Source organism: Dicentrarchus labrax, unplaced genomic scaffold, assembly GCF_905237075.1.
Source record: "Dicentrarchus labrax unplaced genomic scaffold, dlabrax2021, whole genome shotgun sequence".
Classification (NCBI taxonomy): Eukaryota; Metazoa; Chordata; class Actinopteri; family Moronidae; genus Dicentrarchus; species Dicentrarchus labrax.
This window is the reverse complement of record NW_026136707.1, coordinates 23866268-23878109: the sequence shown is the minus strand read 5'-3', so window position 1 is coordinate 23878109 and position 11842 is coordinate 23866268. Positions and strand designations below refer to the sequence as shown.

At 41.0% G+C, this 11842-nt stretch overlaps 1 protein-coding gene across 3 annotated transcripts in view; it reads left to right on the top strand.

Moving 5' to 3' along the window:
• The first annotated feature begins 888 nt into the window (after positions 1-888).
• LOC127366405 (neurocalcin-delta A) overlaps positions 889-11842 on the top strand; it is a 62922-nt gene continuing 51968 nt past the window's right edge. The window contains exons 1-3 of one of the 3 annotated variants that reach the window (XM_051405253.1): positions 3097-3185; positions 3551-3731; positions 3840-3967. The gene's annotated coding sequence lies outside the window, so the exon portion shown is untranslated. Of the gene's footprint in view, positions 1045-3096; positions 3186-3550; positions 3732-3839; positions 3968-11842 lie in introns of those variants that run through there. The other 2 variants (XM_051405252.1, XM_051405254.1) reach the window with 2 other exon arrangements.

Here is an 11842-nt window from a genome sequence, read left to right as displayed (position 1 = left end):
ATTTAAATTGCTTTACTAATTTTATTGTATTATAATGAAATGTTACTGTAGCCACAGTGTGCTGTAATACGAAATTAAATGACGGATCAAACAAAGAAATATAGATTGGATTTGGTTGGCAGATAAGTTACTGAGGTCTTTGACTCTCCAAGAAGAAATGTTAACAATCGCTCCAAATACAGGCTGTGGGCGAACCCCTGTCTCCCGTGACTCAGCCAGTGTTAGTGACTATGCAGCTGTTGTTCCTGTGTTTGACATATTCCTCTGTGGCATTTAAACATTTCCTTGTGCTTTCTGAGAATTTTCCGAAAACGTTTTTTTTTCTTTTTCCTTTAAACACACAAATCCTGTAATGTGACAAGAAGAAAAGTCTCGTGAAGACATTATGGGAAACTGTAAAACTCTCCAAGTTTGATCAAAAAAGTAGTAAACCTTCACCAGTAGTCATTACCAAAAGTTAAATCAGTAAATGTTAAAATTCAGTTTTTAGCCCCAGGGATTGTACTGCAATTTACTTTGGGTTTGTGTTGGTTTGGTGATGCCAAATCAATAGGTAAATACAGGTTCTAGTTCACTGGTTGTCCACTAGATGGCGCCAGAGTCAAAAACATCTTAATGTACTTCAGAGGTGGCTAGAGAGGAGGAATAAGACAGAACTCTCACTCTGCTCTTTTTCTGGATACCATAAATGTACACAGATTTGGCGTTCACGTGGCCTGTAGCTTCCAGGTTAGATTATTAAAATGTCTATTTAAAAAAAAAAAAAAAAAAAACTACCACTTCTGTCATGTTTTGTACAAAATGTCTAAATGTTAAAGTTCATGCCTTGTACAGAGGCGCATGCGTCATGTCACAACTTTTAGGACCGGAAGAAGAGCCAGCTTTGCTCTCGTGCAGCTCATCTTCTTTATTTGCTATCTTTGATGTAACTCTCTACACACTGACACTTGTTGGGGATCCATGTGTTCCTGTGTGTATCTCTGTAGTTTACCGAGTTACCGGCAGACGAAGCAGCCACTTCTGGTCATATTGCTAACCTAAGTGGTAAGTTGAAGTTAGCTATTCTAAGGCTAAGGCATTTATAGCTCTTTTTGGCTTGTCTCCTCTTAAATACCCTCACACAGACTTAATGTATAGCTATGGTATGCTGTTGTAAACTTAACCTCAGTGTAGTGCATCTTCCTAGCCTGGTTACAATGAAAGCTGTGTCATTTACACACACTGTTGTGTGTTGATAAAAACGTTTATCTTTCTACTCTTGTCAGTTTCTGTGCTGCAGGTTAAGTTCAACGTACAGTAAGTTATACCGAGTTTATCTTTGCCTTACCGCATTCAAAAACCGTAGCATTTTAGCTTGTTGTGCTAATTGAGCTCTCTATAGGAGAAACTATCATCCTTCTTTGGCTCTGTTTTTAAGCCACATTGTATGAATGTTGCCGGGCTTTTGTTCTGCCTTTCACACGCTTGTAGTTTCACGTTTATCACCCTGAGTTCGTGCTCTCGTTGTTGTGTATTTACTAATGCTCTGAAGATTTCCGCAGGTTTTGCTGTAGGCGGATACAAACTAAAACCGCTGAGCCTCCAGCAGCACGCACACACTGCTGGGAGCACAAAGGTTAGACGCAATTAGCTTCAGCTCAAGTTGATGGGTTTTAAAAAAAGTTTAAAAAAATATATATAAAGTAAGAATTCCCAAAGGTGTTTCTCAGGAACCAAAGACCACACAGAGAGCACACATCTGTAAAGATGTAGTACTTTGTTGTTACATACTTGGCACCAAATCAGTACAGCTGTACAGTAAAAAACAGATTACTCATCCTTGCCTCATGTTAGAACTTTAAGCCAGCAAACAATAATGAGATGAAGCTTTTCTTCTATCAGGACCACAAACCCCTTTTTTTAAACCATAATATGTAAACTGAAGTGTAGTCTGGTTGTATACACCCTCTTCAGAGAGTGTATAAATCTCTGCATTACAGAGGTTTCTCACTAGTGACTGAGATATATATGACCTGGCCACAATCTACTCTTCTGTGTATACAGAATAAACTATTCTAAACTGTATTCATTTATCATGTTATACAGTAACATCAACTGTTATGATTAAACTGTTATGATCATATGTCTGCCCATAAATAACAAGAAATTGCAGTACAGAAATGCCATGCTGGGTTTGGGATCAGTTAGGAACAGTTTCACCATTACACAGTTTGTCCACCAGAGAGCAAATGTATAATGTGCCACATATTGTGTGTCTTCACCCTAGAAACTAACCTAAAGGATGCATACCAAGATTGTCTGTTTATGTTGAGGATGTGAAAATGTTGGAAAAACTTAGATTACGTATAGTATTTTTAATTTCATTTCATTCTTTATCGATTAGTCTATTATATATTTCTCAAACAATAGATCAATCATTTGGCCTATAGAACAAACAAATAATGAAAAGCGCTCGTCGCAAAAGCAGTTGAGACATTGGAACCAGCAAATATTTGAACAAAAATACTTGCAGAATTATTTTCTGTTGATCGACAAGTCAATTAGTCAACTAACTGTTTTAGCTTAATATCAAAAATCACCTGAAATGTAGTTACGTGTCTGGTAGGTGGAAGATCCAGTCAGTGTACTGCTGGAGCTAGTGGGAATATAACTTTATTTCTCTTCTACATTTTTATACTTATATGGTGGAGCTGGAACCCCATGTACCAAGTCTGAGTCCATGGGTTCAAGTCCAACCTGTGGATCTTTGCTACGTGTCACCCTGTCTCTCTCTCCCCCCTTTTCCTGTTTATCTTGAGCTGTTCTACCAATAAAGGCAAAAAGACCCAAAAATATCTATTCTAAAAAACAAAAACTAAGTACACCAGTATCCACAAGGGTTACATGTTAGTGTAGTTTAACATTCTGAAGTTAGGCTACTCATTTTACCTTGTCACGTCTCTGAGAAGCTCCGTCAGTATGATTACATGTTTTATATGTTGTTAAATAAGTGGAAAACATCTGGCCTGGGGAGGTGTTGTTGGGTGGAGAACCCCCTCTGGATGTGCAAAGTAGATTTCTCACCTTATGTCCTCAATTTATTTCATGTATTGTAAGCCACATGAGCCGACATCTGGGGCAGGTCGCATGTCTCCAGGCTGCGTGGTGTTCCTGACAGCTGTAGAGAGCATCAACAAGCTGAGCAGGTAGGCGTCTCACTGCTCCTGCTTGCGCTTAATGCTAGATTTGGTCAACTTTTGTAATGGGGGTTAAGGAGAAATATAGATTCATTTCAGTCAGTCTGTTTCCTATTTGTTAAGAAAGTAAGTGTGATTAGCTTGGATATTTGTGTTATCTCTTGTGATGTTTTGCCAGCCGTACTAAATAAGCTCTTAAAGTGTGGAGTAGAGTAGTCAGTGAGCGTCCTGAGCCGCTTAAATAGAGCAAATAACCCGAGGCTGTGATCGTACAGTAACATCATTCAAGCTTTGCCCTCAATCAGTGTTTCCTCTGACCCCATGTATGAACTCTGAAGTCAAACCAGGATCTCGTGCTTCTGTTGGGTCTGCAGGTTAGTGACCCTGAACTACGCAGGCCACACATGTCTGGACCTCAGTCGGTGACAGACAGTCGCCCACTGACCTAGTCATCAATTCAGCGTGTACACTCTTTAACCTATAAACAGAGACTGCATGTTTGTGGATACAAACACAAAGATTCACACTACAATGCATATCCACATGTGAAATACAGTAAGTGCAGCGACACTGGTTGTTTTACTGGTCAATAAAAGACCTGTGTGACATCAAATCTGGCAGTAAATCTGAAGTTAAAAAGTGTCTCTTTTCATCTTTCCTCAGGTGCCGTTATCTTCCAGAGAAGGTCGTAGGTGCGTAAGGAAAGACACTTTTAACCCGAACAGCAGAAGGAGTGACCCAGCGATCTGAAACTACTCACCTGGGCTGCAGGCCTCCACACGTTCCACCTGGTGAGTGACAGAACTACAGCAGCTGGATTAGTTGTTGCCTGTAGCTTGTCTGTTGTCTGAAGATACTGTATGTAAGTGCAGGAGTTTGAATATACGACCACATCAGACTTGGTATTACAAACAGCTGCATGCATTAGAGATTCTTAGGGGCGTGCCAGAGGACAGCCGTTGTGAAAGATTGATTTCACTGCTGTGAATGCATCTTAATTAGGCCTGCAGTGATCACTTTTGTGTCAACTGACGTAACAGTGACATTGATCGCGCCTATACTTCATTTCATCACATGCCTTCTGTCAACACACACATACCATGACATGCTGCATTTGTTAATAAAATCTTTGGTTAACACTGTGGTCAGAGCATGGGGTGGAAACTCTTCCATGCCTCAGTGCAAAGACATGCAGGTTAGTGAACTGCCTATACTGTGAGTGTGTGATGTCTGTTTAATGTTAGTCCTAAGAGAATTGAGACATGAATGGAAAACTGAAGCTTTCTCATTCACTCTTTGTTTGACTATGATATGCATGTTTTTTTGAGTTCACTGTTGGAGCCTGATCAGTATGAGATTTTTGAGACCAATATTGATATGGTGGCTGATTTTGAGCTGCAATGAAATAGTGTTTTCGACATTGATTGTGCACTAATTTGCTAAAAGGCCCCTTTTCTTAAACAACTACATGTTAAAGAATATTTAAGTTAAATATTCTATAGTATGGGAAATAATATACATTACATTGTAAAACATTTGTAACTGACATTGAGCTGCTTCTTCTCTCTTACTCTGTGCTGCTTTCCACAGTATTGTAAATCACAGCATAACTTTTTTCCGCATTATACACTGGGAACAGTTTTTATATTGGATAACATATATACGATACTGACGTGTCTGCTGTAAGGCCAATATGGCCCGATAATATTAGATATATTGGTGTGTGTGTAGCAAATGCCCAAAAAATATCGGCAGTGAGCAGGATGAGAGCGGTGGACTTCTAGTGCAATGAATGTGCAGGAGTCCAGGCAGCGCTGACAGCATGCCATCACTTGGGGCTGGTTGTTTGGTTTTCTTTGGCTCTTGTTCCTTATCAAACACGGACACAGTGTGGGAAACAGTTTCTACATTTGTCCTTCAGTTTTCCCAGGATGGATACTTAGAATTGTTGGCATTCCTCATTGAAACCAAGGACACAGCTAAACTGCAGCTAGCTGAGCTCCCTTGCCCAATATGAAAGCACTGAACAAATCAAATTACAGGCAGAGTTTGTTTATTTTTTTGCTTAGCGCGTCTGACTTTATTGGCAAGTTAATTTTAAATATTGAGACTAGAGAGGTTGCGAGAAGTTGAGGGGGGCAACGTGTAACACATACAACATCTGAACCCAGCATGTCACATGGTATGTGCCTTAAGACCACAAAGCCCCCACGATGCTCCAAATTAGGGAAACTTAAAGACAAACGCTAAAACTATATTTCCATTATGTCCTGTGAAGAAGGAAAATAACCCACTGATATTCTAAATGTCAAGGCTCGTCTTTCATTAAAATATCCCTGAAGCCCGAGTGTACAGGCAAATATCACAGCATCCCACCCACCCTCAGTGTACAGAGCTCGGCAGTTGTTCCCTCGTGCCTCTGCTCTGCTCAACACGAGTGGCTTAGTGGCGGAGATCAAACAGGATCATCAACTGTCAGCCTCATGCCTCCCACAGACACGGTGGTGACAGCTTGAACAAGGGAACATGACGTGCTGCCCACTGCCTTCAGGAGAAGGCCTGGCATACTACGGCCCCTCACTCTATCCATTCATGGACGGATCACTTGTGGTGTTTGTGTTGTTGTGTGGCTCACTTACTGTATGAATTGATGCCAGTCTGATTCATTTTATTTAAGGGATGGAACCTAGCAAGTGACTTAATCCGGGTCAAAGCCTTTCTTGGATTTAATGTTTTTATACACTCTCCAGAGAAGTGCATTTAATAAATGAAAGTATTAGAAACAGGACTGATGTCAACATTTAGTTTTTTTTCTTAAATGGTAATTTGTATTATCATGCTCCACCTTATGGGTGGAATATACAAAGAATGTACTCATTAAAAAACACTACAATTTTCAGCTTTAAAAAAAGCAACAAGACTAATGTAAAAGTCCTTCAACCTTAACTGAAAGTATAGAAAATGTTACGTGTGCTTATTTTCAAAACCAAAAAGTTGCCCACTCTTCTGTCCAATTCACAGTGTCTGTGGGAGTAGCCACTGATGTTTCAAAAGTTTGAAAATGTGACTAGTTGTCCTAGGCCGAACCAGAGTCAGCCAGTCAAACCACATAGTACATAGGTATGGATCATAAAAGCTTTGCTTGTGTCTGCCTCATCAAGGTTGTTACGATCTCATACAATTGTAGTTAATGTAACTTGTGTCATGTTGTACCACATATTATATAGATGGACTACGTAGGATGAGAGGCCCCATCCTGTCTCATGTGTGTCCTCCATAGATGACTGAGTGCTGACACCTGGCCCTGTGATTGGTCAGATGACATTCTCTGACCTGTGAGTCATCACAGCTATGCACTGCCAGGCTGTCTGATGTGTTAGATCATAACAATGGCTGACATTAAATGTGATGACAGACTTCAGTAAAATCCCTGCAGTCTGCAGCATTTATTGATTTGCTGTTAAATACACATGCTCCAGGGGCTTATCCTGTGTATTTGCTACTATTCAAATGATTGTTTTACTGTGTTTAAGATTCAAATACAGTCTTTATCAGCTTTTTGACCTGTCACCTATTTCTCTTCAATGTTTTACAGTGTGAATTTGTTTAATAAAGTAAAATTGCTCTTTTAAACATACGTATTTGTATATAATCATAAATGGATATACCCTTTATGTAATTGTTTTATGAAATGGGACTACAGGGAGAAATTAAAGCCAGTCACTGAGTGTTTGTCTTTGTTACACGACAGAACAGTTTACAGTTGGCAGTAACAGTCACAAATAACTGCTAATTAAATTGTCTGGACAGTTAAGCTTCCTAATAGCTCTGCGTTATGTAGATTGTTTAATCGTGGCTCTGTTGAGAGTCTGGATCCACATGGTTTAGCTTTGTATATCTTATAATTTTACACTAGCATCTTCTTACGTTTTACATAATTATTTTGAGGATTTGCTCTCGACCAGTGCTGCATCCTTTACCGCACCCTTCTGTGGGTATGTGTAGAAAACCACATCCCTCTGTGGCCTCTCATTCAAATGTCAGCTGTATGCACCAGCTGGCTGTTATAACTCAACTCTGTATATCTGTCTGTCTGGCATGACTTTCCTCAATTAAGGTCAGATAGAAAGACGGAGACCAACTGCCAGTGTTTAACAATCTGGTGATGGGCTTCAGGGGCTGATGCTAAATAGAGCCAAGTTTTTCTTCCCTCATACAAAATCATAAAAGGATTCCAGTGGAGTCTTTACTGCATTTGGCTTTTAAGGGGCTGAGTTACTACTGTGAACCTGAAAATCTTTTTTCATTTCGTCCGTCAGGCATTACAAACACATTGTCAAGACCCACTGAGCCTTATTTAAAATTCTACTCAAGATGTCAAGTTTACCAAAAAACACACGTCGTTCCCATTTGTTTTGTGGTAGATCTGGGCGATACATCAATTTTGAATTTGAATTTATGTTTTAAAATGATGCAACCATAGTTGAATTGTAATATTGAGAATTAAACTATGAATGCTATAGTGTGGGAATATACAGCTGCTGAGGACTGTAAAACCCAGATCCACTCAAGTCACTTATCTACACAGAACATGTAGAATCAGAAGCTCTCTGTGATGCAGGTAGATCAGGACCTCTTGGCCGGGATTACAGACTGCATCACTGACAGGCCGCATCATGTCTGGCTGCAAGGCTGCTTGTCAGACATGGTGACAAGCAACACAGGTACAACCCAAGGTACTGTACTGTCACCGTTTTTGTTCATCCTCTACACCTCTGACTTCTGCTTCAACTTGGGAACGTGTTACCTAGAAGTTCTCAAATGACTACTACATTGTTGACTGTATGACAGATAATAAGAATACAGCGACCTAGTCAAGAACTTCATAGGCTGGTGCTAGTGGTGGACTCCCCACCCCTGTCGCCATGGAGATGGTGGACACCTACAAGTTCATAGGGATATGCAACTCAACAATAAACTAGACTAGATGGACAATACTCAGGCCCTCTGCACGAAAGGTCGGAGCAGGACGATCTTTCTGAGGAGGCTCAGGTCCTTCATGTGTGCACTAAGCTGCAACGGATGTTCTATCACTCTGTAATGGCCAGTGACATCTTCTTGGCTGTGGTGTGCTAGGAAGGTGGCATCAGGACTGCTTAACAAATTGGGCAAGCTTGTGGGGGTGAAATTGTACAGTGTGGAGGCAGGGACAGAGAAGCAGATGAGAGGGAAGGAGAGCTCTATGATGGACAACCCCTCTCATCCTCTCTATGTTGAGCTGAGGTGGTTCAGTAGCAAGTTCAGCCACAGACTCATCTAGGCAAGTGCTTCAAAGAGCTTAGGGGGCTCTTTTATGCTATTAGACTCCACAATGCCACAGCACCCAGTACCTCCTACCTCCACTGATTGAGAATCTGAACCACACACCACTCAGTTCAACTGTCGATCACATCAAAGGTTTTGCACGTGTACATACACACAGGTTTATGCTATTTTATTTATTGTATATATTGTTATTCCTATTTCATCGTACTGCATTTCATTGTATTGTATTTTATTCTATTTACTTTATAATACATTCCCCTGTGCTGCTGTGTCAATTTAAATTTCCCCTGCAGGGGATCAGTAAAGGATATCTTATCTTATCAGGGCTGAGCTCCTGCACAAACACCCAGCACAGCGACAGAAACACCGACAGAGGAGAGAGTGGACGACGGAGCACTATGCAGTAAATCACCTGTACAGCTGCAATTGTCAGCGTCTTCTACATGTTCTTCTTCTTATGGCATTTAACCGTAGACTAGAATATTTGTAAGTGCATATGATGTGGCGTCAGGTTACATAGAGAAACCAGTACTGTCAAGTTTTCAGAATTTTGGCATCAACTTGGCACCAAAGTATTAGTTCTTGTGACAACTCGCAAATGCATTTTCCATTTGTAATCAATAGTTGTTTGTGAAATTCCAATGCTAGCACCATTTGTGATCCTAATGTAAGCAGTACTCGTAAATCCCTTTGTGAAATGTATCCCGAAGATACACTGTGCTCAGAGGGAAAGTAAAAGACCCCATTCCCAAATGCAACTAGAGGAGACTTTTTGGTTTGACGTTTCTGTCAACATCCCCCAGGTGCTCAGAGTCAGCATGGAACATCTACCCCAATGGGCAGCATACCATGGTGCATCCATTTATGAACTGCCTTAATGGGCAGCAGCTGTGGCATTTCACAGTGATCTCTCTTTGTCTGTATGTCATGCTGCCTGCTTCAAATGGTGCTTCAAACTTATAAACAGCACGGCACAGTGTGGGTTTCACAAAAGATGAACATATAACTGATGCTAGCAGCATCTACGCTAAGCTCAATGCGCCCACACCTTGTTGCTGTTGCTGACATCAGATGTGTGTGTGATCTTGTACAACAGCTGCTGGATTTCACTCTGAGGCCTATTTGGTTTCTGTGCCATATGTACACTGCAATAGACTATTAATGAATTCTTCTAAAGAAGAAGAAATAGAATGCACACATTATATGTAGGCGTGATTACAAATTTAAACATACAAGTGAAAACACACAAAGACATACAGTACTGTAGTGCCAGTGCAAGTGTGCATTCTTAATCTGAAGTGCTAAAAATTGTATGCACTATAACACCCTTAAACCCCACAGTCCATTACCTCACCAGCTACACAGTGACACCCTACAGACAAGGCCAGACAGATTGTCAGAAGAGGGGGCATCAATAGCTGCGGGTTGCATTGGGGCAGCTGAGAGGAGCTGCTAAGCTTCACTGACAGGCTTTGGCTTCACACCCTGGCTGGCCAGGAGTCCATGTGCATGCCCCGACTTAGCACAGGGCTTTCCCACTATGTGAGAATGCTGTGGTGGCTGCCGCGCCTGTCACTGTCCTGGTATACAACTGACTTCAGAGGAATTTTTTTAAGGGACCTGGAATCTCTATTATAACCCCTTGCCTTGCGTATCAACTCTATGGTGTCTCTATCAGTAAACATTCACTCACTGTCCTGATAGACTGGCACACACAGCAGCATTTAGCACAAATAACATGGAGAGAAATTTGTCTCAAAAGTAGTGATAAATGTGTGTTTCATTATCCTAATAAAATGATAATTTAATAATAAACCAGATGTGGATGATGATTGGTGAATAAATTGATAATTGAATTTGCTAAATCCTGAACATAATTTATTCATAAAGTGTCAGAAATCTTGTGTGGATCATGAAACATGCACAGACTGGGTATTGTACAAAACTTTAATAATAATTAAAGCTCATCTTTTCTTTCTTGTTAATACAGTTTGTTGTATTTAAGCCCCATTAATCACCATAATAGAAGTAATACAGACCTTTTTAACTGACGCAGGTGAATACACCCAAGTAAATGCACACATGTCCACACACAGGTTTGGCCCACATTGTATTTACGTAATGTTCCAGTTTGCCACCCAGTGTGCAGTAGAGGAGAGGCAGGATGAAAGCTTCTTAGAGCGACAGTTATGTGAGAGTGGAACAGTAATGAGTGGGCTGGAAACCGTGACAGCCGGTCTGCCGCAAGAAGGGGAGTGCGAGAGAAAGAGTGAATAAGAGGAGGGGGTTACACGTGGGAGTATACCATAGCAAATATGGTAGGAAGACAACACGATGCAGCCACAGCCCGGTTTTATTCAGCAGATGAGCGAATGAGCAAGGAAGCGTGTCTCGTCCAGACACCCACACTGCCTGGGCTGGTGTCCGAGGAGATTAGCAATACATTGTTACGTCTTTCTCTGTTTCTCTCTCTCGCTCTCTCTCGCGCGCTCTGTGTTATGTTGTTTCTAATACCTTTTATTATTTCAGTATATAATCCTTTTTAAGATATTATATTGGCCTGGTGAAATTCCTTCATGCTAGACATTCCTTTGTGACAAACAAGACTGATACCATCTATTTTGCTGTTGCAGTGTAGTCCACATTAACTGAATGTGTCTCCCCACTGCTGAGATGCAGGGACAGCTAGTGTGGTGCACCTGTTTGGGCAGGTAGTTTACTTCAAGGATAAGGTGAACTCTGCACTTGTTGTCAAAGCCGCTCACATTCAGTACCAGAGTTTTAAAGATGGAATATTTGAGTCAGGTTCTCTCACACAATACTGTGAAATATCTGTCTAAAGCAGGGTCCTGCATGGAATCAAGTCCTCTGTGTATGCAGAATCAGAGCTGCTGGTAGGTGCAACAGTGGGCAGCGCTGATTTGCACTCTGGTGAAAAAAAATCTCTCAATTTATTTTCATAAAGTACACCACTCGTGTGCCTAATTTCCATACAGCTGGGATCCCTGCGCCGCACCACAATGTGAGCTACCCTGATCAGAGCCTGTGATGGTGGTGGCGTGGCACAAGTGGTTTTTCATACAACAAGAATAGCAAAGTGAGAATTCTGTCAAGAGGAAATACTGTGAGAGAGCGAGAAATAACTTTATAAATGAAACGGGTAGCTCATTGCTAAAACATGTTTAAGCCCTTGATTGACAAAATGTCCCTGTTCAGCTGTCAGTATCGGTGGTGTTTGGTCATTTATAAGGATGTTTTATCCTCATGAATATCACAGAAATAGAGCCCAGGAGCTTCCGGCTAATGAAATGTTAATCCCTTGAATTACACAGTCTTCCTGC